Consider the following 17,657-nt stretch of genomic DNA (forward strand, 5'->3'; position numbering starts at 1 on the left):
GGTTTGGACACACATGGCTTACGATTCCACTTATATGCGTATTTGGGACATTCTGTGATTGAAAACGTATCCCACATTGTAAATGTATTTTAATGTCAATAACTTGTATTAAACCTCAAATAAACATGTTTCTATTGGTAGCATTAAAAAACACTTATAAGCTGTAACTGGTCAGTGGAATGCCAAACATGCTAAAAATTAGGATGTTTTGCTCTTTCTAGCCACACCTCTGACTCCGCCCACTGAACTAATCCCTGATTATTCCCGCCCCCTGATGCCCCGCCCACAGTTCCCCTACTCCCACCCCCCCCACTTCGACCACTGGAGCAGGGTAACTGCAACTTTGAGTGGAGGATAGTCTGGATGTATAAGGTGTAAGCCTAAAGCCAATGGAGCAGGTTGAGTTCCAGACGCGAAAACACCTCTACGTGGCCCTCCAAATAAGCCTAAAAGTGATCTCGAGCAAATGTCAAGAGTGTAATTTAAAGAAGCCTAGCAACCTGCACTGCAGAGGGTGGAAGAGTGGAAATAACATGCGCCTCTGCCTAGAACACCACACTCTTTATTCCCCATTCAGTGACCCTGCTTCGGAAATCAGGAGGCCAACTTCCCGAGAGAGCTACAAAAGAGATATGCGCCCCACGTCAATCCGATTGAACAACGGCAGAGTAAATATTGACTACTGTGGCTGCGTTCAGGACAAGACTCTGGTCTTTCATGCGGAAGATACAGGCCGGGAGGCTCTCGGTCACAAATGGCGCCACTGATATTGCTTCAGGGCGCAGTCCAGTAAATCAGACCTAAGTCCGAAAGTATAGAAAAACACAGATTTTATTCACATTCGTCTGTTAGCCTTACGTCTGGATGCCGGTTTATTGTGACACACAAGGAAAATCATTCAGTGAGCAGTTCCGGAACTTGATTACAGATGCAAGCTGCAATATGTAGCATATTAATTCCCTGCCTTGCACGCAAGCGCGCTTGCTACTGCGTTTCAGTCTTTGAACATCTGGCACGTGAGTTCCCAGGCCAATTTCTGGAACCCCGTATCCAATGAGTATCTGATAAGAATTCTCTAGCCAATCCAATCCCAATGCTCCTCGAGCCAATTCAATCTCACTATGCTTTCACACTCCCAGAGGAATCTGTTTTCTCTTTTCTGATTGGTTCTTAGCACACGGCTTGTCCCAAGTCTTTTGGCTGTTATTACAGACATAAATACTTCCGTTGAATATAAGCTTCAACACTGTCTCAACATTTTGTGGAAAGGTAGCCACCGCACTAATACCGTGCGATGTGCTATGGTGTAGTAGCAGAGTGATGTCAGAAACGGCGAAGGCGTCCTGGTGAAGGAAATTACAATCATTAATGTGAATAATATGAACGCATTCAAGATCGTTTTGATGTGCATGGTGAAGAAGGTAATACTTTTACTAATGTTAGTCCAATTCTTTTTGCGAAATTTCATAAGCAAAGACTTCAGTTTGCAAAAAGGAAGTTGATTATAACAAACATTGGTAAATGCAAGAGGTTTCGCCAATGTGATTAATAATAAGTTTTTGTTGTAAGTTTTAGCTTGGTCAGCAGTTGTGCAATATAAGCTACTGAAACACTATAAAAGTGTTATGACTTGTTTATTGAGAATGGCAATATATTGTGCAGTAACAAAAATTCTGGTTAACATTTAAGCATTTTATGGAGGCGTCCTTGTGTCTCATGTCTAATTTCATTTGTCACCTCTCCCTGTAATGAAGCGTGGCAATTATTGTGCTCCAGATTTCTCTTTTAATTATATGTAACTTAAATCATTCAACAGTCTTTTGTGGAAATTATTTTGCTATTTTTGAAGCAGTCTGTGCCAAACTGCCTGTTTTAAGGTCTGATTAGATACAATTTCAGCTGTGTGCCTGAGCTCTAGGCACAGCAAACAATTTTTGTTTTTTTTAAATGAGCTATGCTGCAGATAGCGTTGACCGCGTCATATAAGATTGTGTTTATACCCCTTAGTCATGGTTGTTTACCACTGCACATTGTAGAATATCATGCTGTTTGTTTTAATGCAGACTAATAATCTTGCAAAAGACCCAGGTGTGCGGGAGCTCCCTTCTTAAGTCCAGGGTGGGGTCTGGAATGTTATCTGCTCGGGAAATGAAAGGTAAATTTGAAGCCAGAGTCACATTCCAAGAAGTTCACTTATATTTATTAATGTCTTATTTATGGTGGGTCTCTCTGGCTGATATTGTTTCCTTGAAGACTTTCAGCCTTTCTGTAGCCTGGACACAGCTTCTGAAGTCTGACAATGAAGCAAGCGTGAGGCTTATGTTTTCTTCTGGACAGTCTCTACAGAACAGGATTTGTGAAGAGGATTGGAGCGGTGCACCACCAATTTCCTTGTTAATACGTCACACCAAGTGGTCAATTGTTTGTACTCAAAAAAATCTTTATTTTAATTTAATTGTCCAACCATAGTCTCAGCCAATGCGTTTCGTTCAAATTGAACTTCGTCAGGGCTGGAAAAGTATAGAGAAACATAACATAAATATACGAACAACAGAAAACATTTAAAAATACATTAAAAGACCCATTTAAAAGCACCACATACTAAGAGAATGAGCACAGGACAAAAAGAAATATATTGTAAACACTCCATACATAAATATAACCATACAAAACAATTTTTTGCAAAATTATATACAAAACATAACAATGAAAAATGAAAATACCATATATATATATTATAATATTTCATCAGTAAAAAGGGGGCATACGTATGCCTATGTGGGTCCAGAGTTGTATATTCTGAAGGCCCTTTTGCATGGGTGTGTGGTTGGGTGAAGAGCACCCTAAACTGGAAAGTAATTCTAATACATAGAATAAGCAAATTGTAATGTTATATCTAAATACCCCATCAAGACATGTATAAGCCAACTAATTAGGACAGAAGGGCAGAAGAAAATAATGAGTAAAAGTCCCCCTGAGGAGACACGTACCATATGTGAGATTGCGAATATATTCCAAAAGTATGACCGCCGTCTATGTAAATAAATATCCGTCTCGAGAGGAGCAGTGATAAAAGCGACTGTACACGATTCTGTAAAAAAAAACAGTAGCAAAAGAGTCTCTTTTGCTACTGTTTTTTTTGACGGAATCGTGTACAGTGCTCTTATCAAGGTGGCACTGGTCGCACAATTAGGACTATTTACTTGGTAAATACGACGCTTTCTGGCTATGTGGCGGCCACTGCTGTCTGTAGGGAGAAGGGCGAGGAAGGGGGTGGGAGAGAAGGTTCAAGCAAAGACGAAGCCAGATGAAGTGGGAGGAAAAGGGGGAGGGGCGGTCAAGGGATAGAGAGGCCCTGAAAGCACATGGACTTTGGCAGGTATCGACAATGTGAGAAGAGCACCGGGGAGGAGAGGAGATGGCATGTAGATGCACTCTTATGTAGTGTGAGATAACACAAAAAAAATCACTTAATCCCCCGTGCTTGTAAAAATAAATGTGTCCTTGTGTAATGTAACTTGTGCTTATGTAGAACACTCCAAGTCCTTTACATGTAGAAGGGTCTGCATTTGAAATAAATTGTGGGATTAAGTACATTTATATTTCCTTTAAATTCAGTTCATTTTGCAGGTTTCTAATTTAGAAAGTTTACATTGCACTTTTCTCCAACTGAGAACCTCAAACTGCTAGAAATCAAATAAATTATGGAACCATGCATCATACACAACTTTTCACCAGCTCTAAGATGTACTTATGTCTTGGCTTTCATGGCTGTACTTAAGCGCATCCCACAGGTCTCTGAGGACAAACCACTATAGACAAAACACAAGAAGCAGAGAGGAAATGTGCTGTAGCCAGCTGGAAAAAAGAAAAGAGGGAAGGAGGGGCGTGATGAGAAAGGAGAACAATGTATGTGATTTATAGCAGTGCAAGACAGTTGACTCATTGCTGCTCTTTCGCCTCTGATTCCTTGGCAGAAGAGTATAAGGCATACAAATGGTAATTAGGTTGTAGTAATTGGTCCTTAAGAAGCTAGAGTAATGAGGCTGCCCTGCATTGTGTAAGCCTGTAATATCACTCAACGACTTGCATTGTTTCAGAAGCAAATACCGCATTTAAAGGTAAAAAAGGCATTCTTACTGTGCAGCATTGAAACACCCTGTCAGCTGCTGCTCCCTTGCAAATACTTTCCTCAGCCATGCAAATGAAGAGTTCTTGCAGGATGAGTGTGCTCAGGGCTGGTACAAGCGAGGACGTGGGTGAAGGGGCTCATTTACAAGTAACTATGTGTAAGGAATGCGAAGGAGAAGGGGAGATTGCCGAAAAGCACGCGCAATCTTATGGAGTGTTAAAACATAAATAAAATTAGATTTTTAACAGATTTCCCTCAGAGCATAGAACAAGAAGGCTGCATTGTGCTGCTGAGCAACAATCGACTAAAGGTTACTTTGTAGGCTGAAAAACTGTCTGTAATTTAAAGCAAGGGCTCTGTGAAGTGAGCGTGAGGTGCAGCTGTTGGGGCTGAGGCACAGGGTGGGCTGCACGCAGAGGATAAAGCAGAGCCCGTTTGTTGCCGATTCCACTAACCTACAGTCCAGCTAGGCTCAATCCACAGGAGCGACGATAAATTCCCTACTCTCCTCAAACCAAAGTATGAATGTAAGAGATAAAGAACACCAACAACCATAAATTGATCTAAAGAGATGTGGGGATTTGAAACCTGGATGTGTCACTTCTAAATCCCCCAGCCGATTCACTTAGTAGGGCCCACAGAACAGGAAGAGTGATTACCTATAGAAAGATAAAGATATCATTAGAAAATCCGTTCCCTTCCCAATTCAGCTTAAACATACCATTCATTTAGGGTCTACTGAGTGCTTGCTCTATAGAAATAAAACAGTCCTCACCGGCTGGACATCTCTTGACGCCAAATGAAGAATCCACACGTTGTCTGGAGAATTGCCAGTAAATAACTTATTTAATAGCAGCAGTAGCAGGCTTCAATAAAAAAAAAATAAAGGATGAAGAAATGAAGAGGAGGCTGGTAGGTCAATAAGTGAATCCAAAAAGTAGAACAGCCTATCAAAATAAGCGCTGCTTCAGGGTCTCTTTCTTGTGCAGCTCAACGTAAAAATGCAGTAAGCTTTCAAAGGGCAGACGCGCGATATCGCGCTAAAAAGATCAAAAGTAATTACGCGTTCAAGACGCGTTTTCAATGTGGTTACATTGTATCTTTGTCCAGGATTTCAAAAAGCGGCCGTGTCTTTCCGCTATCGGAACACGGCCGCAGAACTTCGTAAAAGGGGAAACTCAGGTTCAAGGATCAAAAAGAGACCGCGTCTCTTTGTTCTTGTAACGCGGTCTCGGGAATAGTTATCAGGGAAATCAAGGCTCTGGAAACAAACCTCAAACGCGGTCGCGTCTTTTGTTGTATAAGAACGCGACCCTTGAAGGTTTCTTGAGGCAAGATAAAGGGGGAAAATGACGGGGAAGGGAATTTGAAAGAGTCCGATTACTCTCACGGGCTAAGAGCAGGAAGCAGAGCGGAACTGGGAATGCGGAATGCAGTCGCGTAAATAAAAAAAGGGGAACGCGACTGCAAGGAGTTCTTTTATGTCGGATTCCGATGTAGTTGACACAGGGCCGAAAACAAGAATCGCTCAGCAGGGAAGGTAAGCGCTAGGAATAAAGTTGTAGGTAGAGCGAGGATACTAGTCAGGAATCGAAAGCCAAGCAACGGCTTCTACAGCTGGTGTGCCATTTAAAGGAGGGGAGTATCAACAAACTCCACCTCGTGTGGAGAGATTAGGGACCATCTTAAAAGTGTGCCAAATTTCCAAAGAGCAAGCACCTAAGCTTTCCCTATGCTACACAGAATCATGCATGAAGCTTGTTGTCTAACAGTTCTCCCACCCAAAGGCCTATTTACAAGACGGGGTTTTGTGGGATATAGGGCATGGAACCTACAAACTAAAACAGGGGCATGTACGTTTTCTGCCGGTTCCCAAGACCTATCTTCGGGGCCGTAACCCACCCAGTCTATTAAATACTGGAGTTTTTCTCTGCATCTACGCGAATCCATGATCCTTCTTACTTCATATTCTATTTCTCCATTCACCTGGACAGGGGGAGGCAGGTTTTCAGGGTCAGATGGAGAAACATACACTTTAAGTAAAGCAATATGAAACACGGGATGGATCTGCATTTCTGCTGGTAAGTCTAATTTCACAGAAACAGAAGTAATAACCTTGATGATGGTATATAGCCCTATGTAACGGGGTTGTAACTTACGGGGACCCTCTAGTCTTAGATTCTTGGTAGCTAACCATACTTTGTCACCTACTTTATACGCTGCGGCAGGAAGGCGATGCTTGTCAGCTTGTTGCTTCATTGCTTCTGTTGCTTTGTGTAATTCAATTCTTGCAGTTTCCCAAATATTTGAAAGGGTCGCATGATGAGATTGAACTGCCGGAATGTTAACTAAATTGAGGGGCAAGGTAAGGGCAAAATTCTGGGGTGATGAGCATTGGCAAAGAAAAAGGGAGATACACCAGTGGATGAATGTGTGGTGTTATTGTAAACGAATTCCGCTAAAGGCAAAGCCTGAACCCAATCAGAAGTGATGGTTGATAACAAACAGCGTAAGTATTGTTCCAGTGTTTGATTGCTTCTTTCTGTTTGTCCATCTGTTTGCGGATGGTACGCAGTGGATAGTCGATGGTCTATACCCAAGTTCGTACACAGCCCTTGCCAAAAACGTGAAATAAACTGGGCTCCTCTGTCCGTGATTATCACCGAGGGCAGGCCATGCCAACGTATCACGTTCTCGATGAACACCTGTGCCAATTCTTTGGATGAGGGCAATTTTTTCAATGGCACAAAGTGGGCCATCTTGGTGAACATATCTACTACCACCAATATGACAGAGTAACCTTGCGTTCTAGGGAGGTCCGTACTGAAATCCATACTGACTGAATGCCACGGAACCGAAGGAATAGGTGTAGGTTGTAGTAACCCCGCTGGAGACCAATGTAAAGACTTCTGTCTAGTACAGACCGGACATGCCAAGACATAGGCCAAGATATCCCTATTCATGCCTTTCCACCAAAACCATCTTTTATAAGTCTGTACTGTCTTTTCTCCACCAGGGTGAGCAGTCAATGAGGTGTTGTGACAACATCTAATGATTTGTTGTTGTAACTCCACTAGTGGTACGTATAGTCTCTCTTTATGGTAATACAAACCATCTCTTATGGTATGGTGGGGTTCTGTCAACCATTCAAGGGAAGGAATAGCTAAACAGACGGTGGTTTACTGACCTAAAAAGGAAGGTGGATTCAACCCCACTTCTCCTGCTCCTATTATTTTATGACAAGGGATGACTGGTGAGCACTCGTTTACCTGTATTCTTTGGTCAGATCCCAATCTTGATGAATCATCTGCTTTTCCCTGTTGGGTTCCTGTTCTATAGGTAATACTAAAGTCATATTCACTGAAGAACAAGACCCATCTCATTTGTCTAGGCGTCAATGCTTTTGCAGATCTAAAGAATTGTAGATTCCGATGGTCCGTGTAAATGGTGATAGTGTGAGGGGAACCCAGGGGATAGTGTCGCCACTCCTGAAAAGCAAGCTTGATGGCTAAAAGCTCTCTTTCACCAATGGTGTAGTTTTGCTCAACAGGCAGCAAAGTCTTAGAAAAATAAGCTACAGGGTGTAAACAGCCAGTAGCAGGATTACGTTGTGACAACACTCCTCCTACTGCATAGTGAGAGGCATCTGCCTCCACAAAATAAGGCTGTGTGTTATCTGGGTGGCGAATAATGGGTGCCGAGGTGAACCTGTCTTTGAGTTGTGAAAACGCCTGCTCTGCTTCAGAAGACCAAACAAAAACAACACCCTTGCGAAGTAGTCGAGTAATAGGTGCGATCAGATCTGAAAAATGATCAATAAAGCGCCTATAAAAATTGGCGAATCCAAGAAAAGATTGTACTTCCTTTACATTACTAGGACTGGACCATTTGACCAGGGCATCGATCTTTTTGGGGTCCATGTGGATACCCTCAGGTGAAATGACAAATCCTAGAAAGTCCACTTTAGTAGTGTGGAATGTACTTTTGTCCAATTAAGCGAACAACTGATTGTCCTTTAACCTTTTCAAAATCTTCTTGACATGTTCAACATGCTCTTGTTCTGATTGTGAGAATATTAAAATATCATCAATGTAGACTATCACAAATACATCAAGATATTCACGTAAGACTTCATTAATAAAGAATTGGAATGCCGCAGGAGCATTGCAGAGACCGAATGGCATGACGCAGTATTCGAATAATCCGAATTTAGTTCGGAAAGCAGTCTTCCATTCGTCTCCTTCCTTTATTCTTATTAGATGGTAGGCTCCTCTGAGATCTAACTTCGTGAATATCTTGGCTCCCCGCACTTGGTCTAGGAGAACCGGTATGAGAGGGAGAGGATACTTGTTTTTAATGGTGACCTTATTCAGGGCACGGTAATCAAGGCACGCTCTTAACCCGCCTTCACGTTTAGGAATAAAAAAGATGGGAGATGACACAGGAGAGGTGGAATGTCTAATGAAATCCCTTTTCTAACATGTCTGTGATATACTTCTGTAAGTAGTCTGTTTCTGGTTCAGTCAAGGCGTATACACGGCTCACAGGTAATTCTGCCCCGGGATTAAATCTGTCCGGCAATCATAACTCCTTTGTGGAGGTAGGTCAGTTGCCTTCACCTCGTCAAACACTTCTTTATAGTCTGTATACAGGTGAGGAAGGGTCTCCCGTGCAAGGTCCATGGCACAACATAATGATGTTCCCCATTCCCTGGCTTTGCCATAACAGTGCGACAAGCAATAAGAGGATTTTAAAGTAACCTGGCGGGAATTCCAATCTATATGGGGACTGTGTACCTGCAACCAGGGAACCCCAAGTATGGCTCCAAAGTTAGGCGTGTCGATCAAATCAACAAGCATTTGCAATGCAATAGGTCTCGCATTAGGAAAGTTTGAGCTTTTTGTATTGTAAATTGACTAATTTTTTATTTATGTGTTGGTATTGAAAATATTGAAATTGCTAGCTTTCTCATGTACAATGTCAATAGTTTTAACTGTTGCAAATGTGACACTTATAGCATTTGTAATGCAATATGTGTTGTATTTACGTGACTTAGATGTATTGATATTACAAATAACAATGGCTTTTAATTTTTGCAAATAATTAATACTTAAATAAAAGTTAATGTAAATTATAATGGCAATCGTTTAAACTTTTGTTAATAACTCTTGTGAAGATTATGTTTAGTGTATTTAATTGCTCCTAAAATCCAAGAACAGAAGTTAAATATTATCATTTTTTTTGTGCCATTTGTAATAAAGCCTAAATATTGAGAGAACATATTATAGCCAGTTGTTGTTGAATGGTTGTACAGATTGATACTGTGGTGGCGGTGAGTGATGTTGTGGTGGTGTCGAGTGATGCTGTGGCGTTAATTGATGCTGTGGTAGCGCATAGTGATGTAGTGATGCCCTTGAGTGATGCTGTGGTGGTGCTAAGTGATGCTGTGGTGATGCGATAGATAGATAGATAGAATGCAATAGTCTGATAGATAGATAGATAGATAGATAGAGAGTGAGGGCGATAGATAGATAGTGTAATTATGTAGAATATAATTATGTGGCACTGAGTGGTTTTGTGTGGAGTGTATGTTGATTTTAGTGGCGTGTAATTATGTGGCATTGAGTGTTATTTTGAGTGTATCTTGCATTGTTTCATTGTAATTAATTGGCACTGAGTGTTATTTGGAGTGCATTTGGCATTGAGTGTAGTGTAATTATGTGGTGTGTAATTATGTGGCGCTGAGTGGTATTTGAAGTGTATGTGGCATTGAGCGCTGTGTAATTATGTGGTGTGGCACTGATTGGTTTTTGGAGTGTCTGTTGTATTGAGTGCATTGTAGTTATGTGGCATGTAATTATGTGGCTCTGAATGGCATTCGGAGTATATGTTGCCTTGTATTTCTATGGTTCCTTAAACCCTTAAGAGGCAATTCTTTTATTTTAACTAAAAGGATGGTAGTTAAATGGTGTTTACGGCAGGATGGTCGTTAAATGGTGGCTACGGCGAAGCTGTGTGCTGAAAGGCAAAGAGTACACGGGCATGAAAGTGAAAGCGAGGATGAAAATGGAATGAGTGTGGCAGCATGTTAGTTAAATGGTGGTTACGGGGAAGCTGAGTGCTGAAAGGCAAAGAGAACACGGGCCAAAGCTGGAAGAAAACACGAGATGCGAGAGGCATGTGTGTGTGGCAAACACTGGTGGGGCTCAGAGCATTCTGTTGCTGCCTTGATGCCTGTGTGTGTGAGCAATGGGGCTGTGTGTGTGAAGTGCCTAAAGTTGCAAGAAAACATATGGTTATTTAAATCCTTAGACGCAGAATTAATGGAGCTAATGTTATCGACCTTAGAAGGATGAAAAGGGAATGAGCGCGGCATATGTTAACTTTGTAAGCGCAGAAAGCGTGCACGGCAAACTTATTATTTTGGTTGTTTGAGACTCAGATCTGGGCAAAGCTGCAAGAAAACACGGAGGGGGAGGGCGGGGGAGAGATAGGCGAGAGGCATGTGTGTGTGGCAAACACTGGTGGGGCTCAGAGCATTCTGTTGCTGCCTTGATGCCTGTGTGTGTGAGCAATGGGGCTGTGTGTGTGAAGTGCCTAAAGTTGCAAGAAAACATATGGTTATTTAAATCCTTAGACGCAGAATTAATGGAGCTAATGTTATCGACCTTAGAAGGATGAAAAGGGAATGAGCGCGGCATATGTTAACTTTGTAAGCGCAGAAAGCGTGCACGGCAAACTTATTATTTTGGTTGTTTGAGACTCAGATCTGGGCAAAGCTGCAAGAAAACACGGAGGGGGAGGGCGGGGGAGAGATAGGCGAGAGGCATGTGTGTGTGGCAAACACTGGTGGGGCTCAGAGCATTCTGTTGCTGCCTTGCCTTGTATTTCTGTGGTTCCTTAAACCCTTGGAGGCAATTCTTTTATTTTAACTAAAAGGATGGTAGTTAAATGGTGTTTACGGCAGGATGGTCGTTAAATCGTGGCTACGGAGAAGCTGTGTGCTGAAAGGCAAAGAGAACACGGGCATGAAAGTTAAAGCGAGGATGAAAATGGAATGAGTGTGGCAGGATGGTCGTTAAATGGTGGCTACGGAGAAGCTGTGTGCTGAAAGGCAAAGAGAACACGGGCCAAAGCTGGAAGAAAACACGAGATGCGAGAGGCATGTGTGTGTGGCAAACACTGGTGGGGCTCAGAGCATTCTGTTGCTGCCTTGATGCCTGTGTGTGTGAGCAGTGGGGCTGTATGTGTGAAGTGCCTAAAGTTGCAAGAAAACATATGGTTATTTAAATCCTTAGACGCAGAATTAATGGAGCTAATGTTATCGACCTTAGAAGGATGAAAAGGGAATGAGCGCGGCATATGTCAACTTTGTAAGCGCAGAAAGCGTGCAGGGCAAACTTATTATTTTGGTTGTTTGAGACTCAGATCTGGTCAAAGCTGCAAGAAAACACGGAGGGGGGAGGGCGGGCTGTGTGCTGAAAGGCTAAGAGAACACGGGCATGAAAGTGAAATCGATGGATGGCAATGCGTCCGTGAGACTAGCCCTGAGGTGGGGGAGGGACAGTTGTGAGAGGCGCCATGAGGAAGCAATCTCTCGGCATGCTGTGGCGGGGGGGGGGGAGCGCATTCCAGACGGGGGTGCGGACTCTTTTTAGTATGATGCCGAGGCTGTGGCTACACGTGCACGCGCCAGTGGGCTGAAGCTCTTCCCCAAACGGATTGCATGGCGGCACGATGCACATGATTGTGCGCGTGCTCGCCATGCAATCCACTTTTGGGAGCACTTTGAAATGCCCCTCTTACTAGAGTCTCGCATAGCGATTGCGTAAACGCAATAGCTAGGCGAGGCCTAAAAAAGCATAGGCAATGCGTTGGTCCACCAGCCCTGGCACTGGAGTAGGCTTTTTTTTAGGAGGAATTTGTGTAGTGACGCGCTCTAGTGTTTATGAGCGCGCCTAGGGCATGCCGGGAAGGGGCGCGGCTATGCGCCAGATCGCCGCGAGGCAACGCGGGGAAAGGACGCGTCCCGGCGCTCGGGGCAATAAAGTTAATTCAGACACCTCATACCATGCTGAGTTATTCATGTGCCAGGAATTTACTACAAATTGCACATGTGATCAGGCATAATGCCATCACTCGCTGTGGAAGAGAGCCAGTGGCTGAAGTGTGCTCCCACACCACCCCTTGCTGTACGCTGTGGGAGTAGCAGCAGAATGCGAATGATAGTGGAACAGCCCAGGAGATGCAGAGGCCTCACCCAGACCCCTCTGTGTATCCATACAAGTACATATTTTATCATTTATGATATTGTTTTAACACATAAAGCGAATAATTAAACTGAAACCGTTTCTAGGCTAGACCTAAAAAAGTCATTTCTTAAGAAAATCGTGTTTTGTGACACTGCCCTGCCCTCTAGTGAATAGCAGAGGGCAGTGACTCGCGTGCAAACATTTTATCTGCTGTAAACTTGATCCAGCTCCCAAGTGAGACCCAATCCTGTAGTCAGCTGCATAAAAACGTGACTTTGTCTTCGTTTTACCCTACAATAGAAGGCGGTTAGAACCCTGCCCCTGTGTGCTTGTAGGAGAGTGGAATCTGACTAATGGTTGCCCCCAACTTTTTGCCTGGTATTTAAGTGGTTTTTGACTAGTCTGGCTGGGATCCTGCTATCCAGGACCCCAGCCTATCTGCTTTCTCCCTAAAACTGATGTAAAGTACTCTAGGTACAAACCTAATTGGATGCTGGGCATACCCTACCAGTCCCTTGTAGATGGTACCCTAGGTACCCAGGGCATGGGTCCCCCAGTAAGCCTACCAGGGCTGCAGCACTTATTGTGCCACCCTGGGACAGCCACACAAACTGACACCACCAGACCACTACTGTAGTCTGGGTAAGGTGGTGCTAGCACCCCTTACAGGGATGTAGGTACCCTATATCCCACACCCTTACAACACATATACTCTCATTGGTCACCCCTATGGCAGGCCCTGGTAATCCTACAGGGCTGGGTGCTGAGGTATGTGTGAGGGGGGACCCCTACATGAGTAGGACCTCTCTGCAACCTTCGTAAAATCGTTACTGGGTTGTTTGTAGTGTAGCCATACCATATACTCTTAACCGCATTATAAGTTATCGCGTCATCGCTGTAACTTGGGAATGGCTACACAGAACCATATCGTGTTTGGTGTCAAACATGAAGGAATCATACCCCCAGTCCAGCCATGGGCATGAGGGTACGATTCCCCCTTGCTAGGAGGGTGATATGGGAAAAGCGGTAGAATTTAGACACCAATTTAAAAGTGCACATGTACCACAAAAGGGCTACTGTCCGCCACCTACACGACTCTGGCTGGCTGTTGCTGGGGAAAACCCCAGCCTCGCCATCTGGACAATAGGGCTCCTGTGGCAGGGAGGTGCCAGCACCTCCCCAGACAGGATATGTGGATTGGAACAGGGTGGGTGCACCAAATGTCCATTCAGAGTTGCACGTAGGCAGCTGCAGAGCCCCAATTCTGCATACACCGCCTGGAACCGGTTCAAGGGCATCCTGCCCCTCGCCCAGGTGGGAAACACACAAAGGGGAGTGGGTGTAGCCACCCTTTCCCGCCTCTACTCTGATTGGTAGGCTCTATTTGGGACCATCCCCTAATCTTGGGGATATATGGGAATAACTTTGCCCCAGAGCCTTAGATTCGTCCAGAACTTTACAGAACTGACCTTCGACGAGCTGCTGCCCAGCTGACTGAAGAAATCTCCCTTGGGATAAAGGAGTTATCCCCCTGCTTGGCAGGCACCTAAAAGACTGCAAGATACCCGGTTGGAACTTCGCTGCTCTCACGAACTTCAACGCCTTCCATCAACCTTGAGGTGGGTCTCCAGTGCATCCCAGAGTCCTGTGAGCGTGCCCAGCAAGTCTGAGCACCGTGGACCACGTGGGTGCCGAGATCCCTGCATACCCCGAGACCCCGGCCACCTCTTGCATAGCACACGACCCCGACCAGTGGGGAAGTTGTGCTTTGGCCCATTTCTGAGCCAACCTTCAAGCAGCATCCGTGCCAAAGCTCAGTTCCCTAGTTCGCTCCGGTGGCCCGTGGGAGCCCTTTTACGCACTCCATTTTGCTGCCTTCCGCGGTCCCTTGTCTCTCGACTTGTGGGCCCTGACGGAGGACAATCTACCTTTCCAAGAGTTCCCCTGGTTGCTCCAGGCCTGCTCTGCGCTCCCTGCAAAGGAGAGCACCCTCAGACCTCGTGGGTCTGCACCAGCAGCTGCTTTGTACATCTTGCGTGGGTTGCGGTTGCCAATGCTTAGTGGATCCAATCGGGACACTAACACCGCAGCGACCCTCATCCGACGTGGGACAGTCGCCCTCCAGAAGCTGGCCTTCCTTGAAGCCTCCCGGAGCCTGTGACTGCAGAGCCCAGCTGTACCTTCCTCACCTGAAGCACCCAACATCCACGAGCTCCTTCCTGTGAGCTCCCTGGTCACTGTGCCGTGACCCAGACTCTGTCCCCTCTGCTTTCAGGTCCTTCTCTACATTTCCTACATCTTCAATCTTCACGACTTCAGCGACGCTTTCAGCTAGCAGCAGTTTGGACTACTTTTCCATTGAAAATCAGCCCGCGACCAGACACCAGAATCGACCTATGCACCCGGCTTCCCTGGGGCAGGTAACAGTGGTACTTCGGTACTCCCGTGGTGGTGGGCTCTCCAAAGCCTTAAGTCTCAAGTCTTAACTTTGTACTACTGCTAGAAGTGTCCTTTAACTTTAAATATTCAACCGCGACATTCTCCATAGGCTAACATTGAGATCCCGACAGTAGCTTCTCGCACTGCACACGCCTCCCGTGGGTCCCCTTCCTCATAACTGTGGGTGGATTCTGAAGGGGCAAGCGATCCTGAATGCCCTAGGCATTGCCTGTAGAATTGTCGTGGTTCTTATACCACTATTTTAGTATATGGTTTGGTCCCCCCCTGGGGCCCATTGATTTCTGTGCTATTTATTGTGTTTATAAATGCTTGTTTGAAGTGTAACTTTGCCACTAGTCACATAAAGTGACTGTGGGATTCTGTCTAGAATAAATACATATATTTTATATATATACCTGTGTGGACTACTCTTTCACTTGGTCATTCAAGAGGTTATTATGGTAAAACAATAAGCTTAACACTCCTTCAAGACTTAGCCTGAAGGCTGCTCTCCACAGCTACCACTAGGATAGCTTTCTTTAAAGGTTGTCTTAAACCTATCATCAATAAGAGTCGAATTGGACTGGTGCAAGGTGTCCCTATAACTAGGAACAACATATGCCAGGCCAACTTCTCACAGTGCTGATGATAGTGTAGCTGCAATCAATACTTCAATCCTGTCTCTTGCCTGATCGATCAGTCTGTGTCTGCCCCTCCACTCGGGGCGAATCACCTCGTCACAGCCTCAGCTTTGTGTTTTGCAAACCTTTGAAGGCCAATCACTTTAGGAAAGAATAGAATTATTAACCAGTCACAGAAAAAGCCCATAGGTCTTACTTTTGTATAGTGCGGGCACACATACAGACACACAGCTTTCATGCACATGTGGACATCCAGAGGCAGAGATGAGAATATACAGACAGAGTACCATTTCTGGAGATACCCAGGCACTCATGCTGTTACCCAAAGACACAGGCCTGGGGACAGGCGCGCAACACCCATTGGGCTCACCGGGCTTCAGTCCCCCCGTCATGTGTGTCAGCCCGGCTGAGACAGCCTCGCGGGCTGGCATCCGTCTAATTGCAGCCGGACCCGAGTACTTCAAAGGTCTTTAAAAGACCATTTACTCATTAATGAGGCTTTTGTTGTGTTTTCACCCCTTCTTACAGCCACTCTGCCTATGGCTGGAAGACTTAGCCCCCCGAAATTTGGCTCTAGTTGCCCGCCTGCTGAGGGATGTGTTGTCATGTTGGCTGCAAGTATAGCGCTCTACTCTGCTCTAGAGTCATCTCAAAGTGCTAGATATGACAGAAAGGGCCTCTCTCCTATTATCGTACAAAAGTAATTCAGAACCATTATTTCCTTGATACAAACATATAACACAAGTATGTTTGCTCTACCCCTCCACTCACAGCAACCATTAAGCATCCAGTCCTGGAGTGTGCCTTCATAAATCATTGTTATCAAGTGGATGGAAGCAAACGACACTACAAGGCCCAGAAGACTCTGATTTATACAAATGAAACTTCATGACCAAGAATATGGTGCACAGGCAGCATTGAGAAAGCTGGTTAAAAATTTGCTTATTTTCATTCTCCTGATTCTAAAGTAAATGCGGCGTCACACTTCACAAGATGAAAAAGCAAAGAGCGATGCTGCACATTCATGGGAGTCCTTTTACTTTACTGAGTAATGGAACGCGAGCACGATGATGACGATAAAAGGAAGACGTAAATTCTCGCGAGCAGTAGGAAGCACGTGCGCTCCTGAAGCAATCAATGGAAAGGGAGTACTCTTATTCTGAAGAATGGAATATGAGGAAAAGTACAAGCATTGTCAAAGCCAGTGAGACTTGCCTTGTGGTGGGGGAGGGACAGTTGTGAAAGGCGCCATGAGGAAACAATCTCTCGGCATGCTGGGGTGGGGGAGCGCAATACAGGCGGGGGAGCGGACCCTTTGAAGTATGATTGATGCCGAGGCTGTGGCTGCACATGCACATGCCAGTGGGCTGAAGCGCTTCCCCAAACGGATTGCATGGTGGCACGATGCACGTGATTGTGCGCGTGCTCGCCATGCAATCCACTTTTGGGAGCACTTTGAAATGCCCCTCTTACTAGAGTCTCGCATAGCGATTGCGTAAACGCAATAGCTAGGCTAGACCTAAAAACCAGTGCCTCCGAATGTCCGTTGCTACATACCATGGTCAGAGCTGGAGTATGATGGGTTATTAACCCTGAGGATAATTCTGTCCCATCTACTGCCCTTATCGGTTCTGGTTTTGTTTTGGGCACAAAGGGAATGCCCAAGAAATGAACAAGATGAATATCTAGAAAATTCCCAGTAGCCCCAGAATCAAGAAGTATAGACAGTGCCTTTCTACGTTGAGTAGAAACGATTATAGTGACCGCTAGCATGAAATGTCGAGCCACTGGAGCCGATATACTGGCTAAGTTTTGTGAGACCAAGGCATTCCAACAACTTGAAGAATCGGCCTCCATTTTCTTCAAGCTCTCTAGTTTTCCGACAAGGAAGTGTACTCTTGACTCCCTGCAGCTGTCTTAGGGACGGTAGTAGACTTGACAGGACAACCTCTAGCATAATGTCCTCCTTTACCGCGGTAAAGACAAAGGTTGTTCTTTCTACGCCTTTCCTTTTCTTCAAAAGACAAAGGTGCTCTCATACCTCCTATTTTCATAGGTTCGCTAGGATCTTTGGTTTCTTTGTTTTCTTTCTTCTCACCTCTAACAACTAGGAAATGGGCCATGTTACCGCGAGATCTCTCTCCCTTTCGCTCACTCAGTCTATGATTCAATTTTACAACAAGGTCAATAAAA

The 17,657-nt window shown here is 44.8% G+C and overlaps 1 protein-coding gene across 1 annotated transcript in view; it reads left to right on the forward strand.

The window, feature by feature from the left end:
* Positions 1-313: 313 nt before the first annotated feature.
* The window catches only part of LOC146812074 (uncharacterized), a 236,105-nt gene continuing 218,761 nt past the window's right edge, over positions 314-17,657 (forward strand). The window contains exon 1 of the mRNA XM_085619083.1: positions 314-1,421. The gene's annotated coding sequence lies outside the window, so the exon portion shown is untranslated. The remainder of the gene's footprint in view (positions 1,422-17,657) is intronic.

Source organism: Triturus cristatus, chromosome 7 (genome assembly GCF_964204655.1).
Source record: "Triturus cristatus chromosome 7, aTriCri1.1, whole genome shotgun sequence".
NCBI classification, from domain to species: domain Eukaryota; kingdom Metazoa; phylum Chordata; class Amphibia; order Caudata; family Salamandridae; genus Triturus; species Triturus cristatus.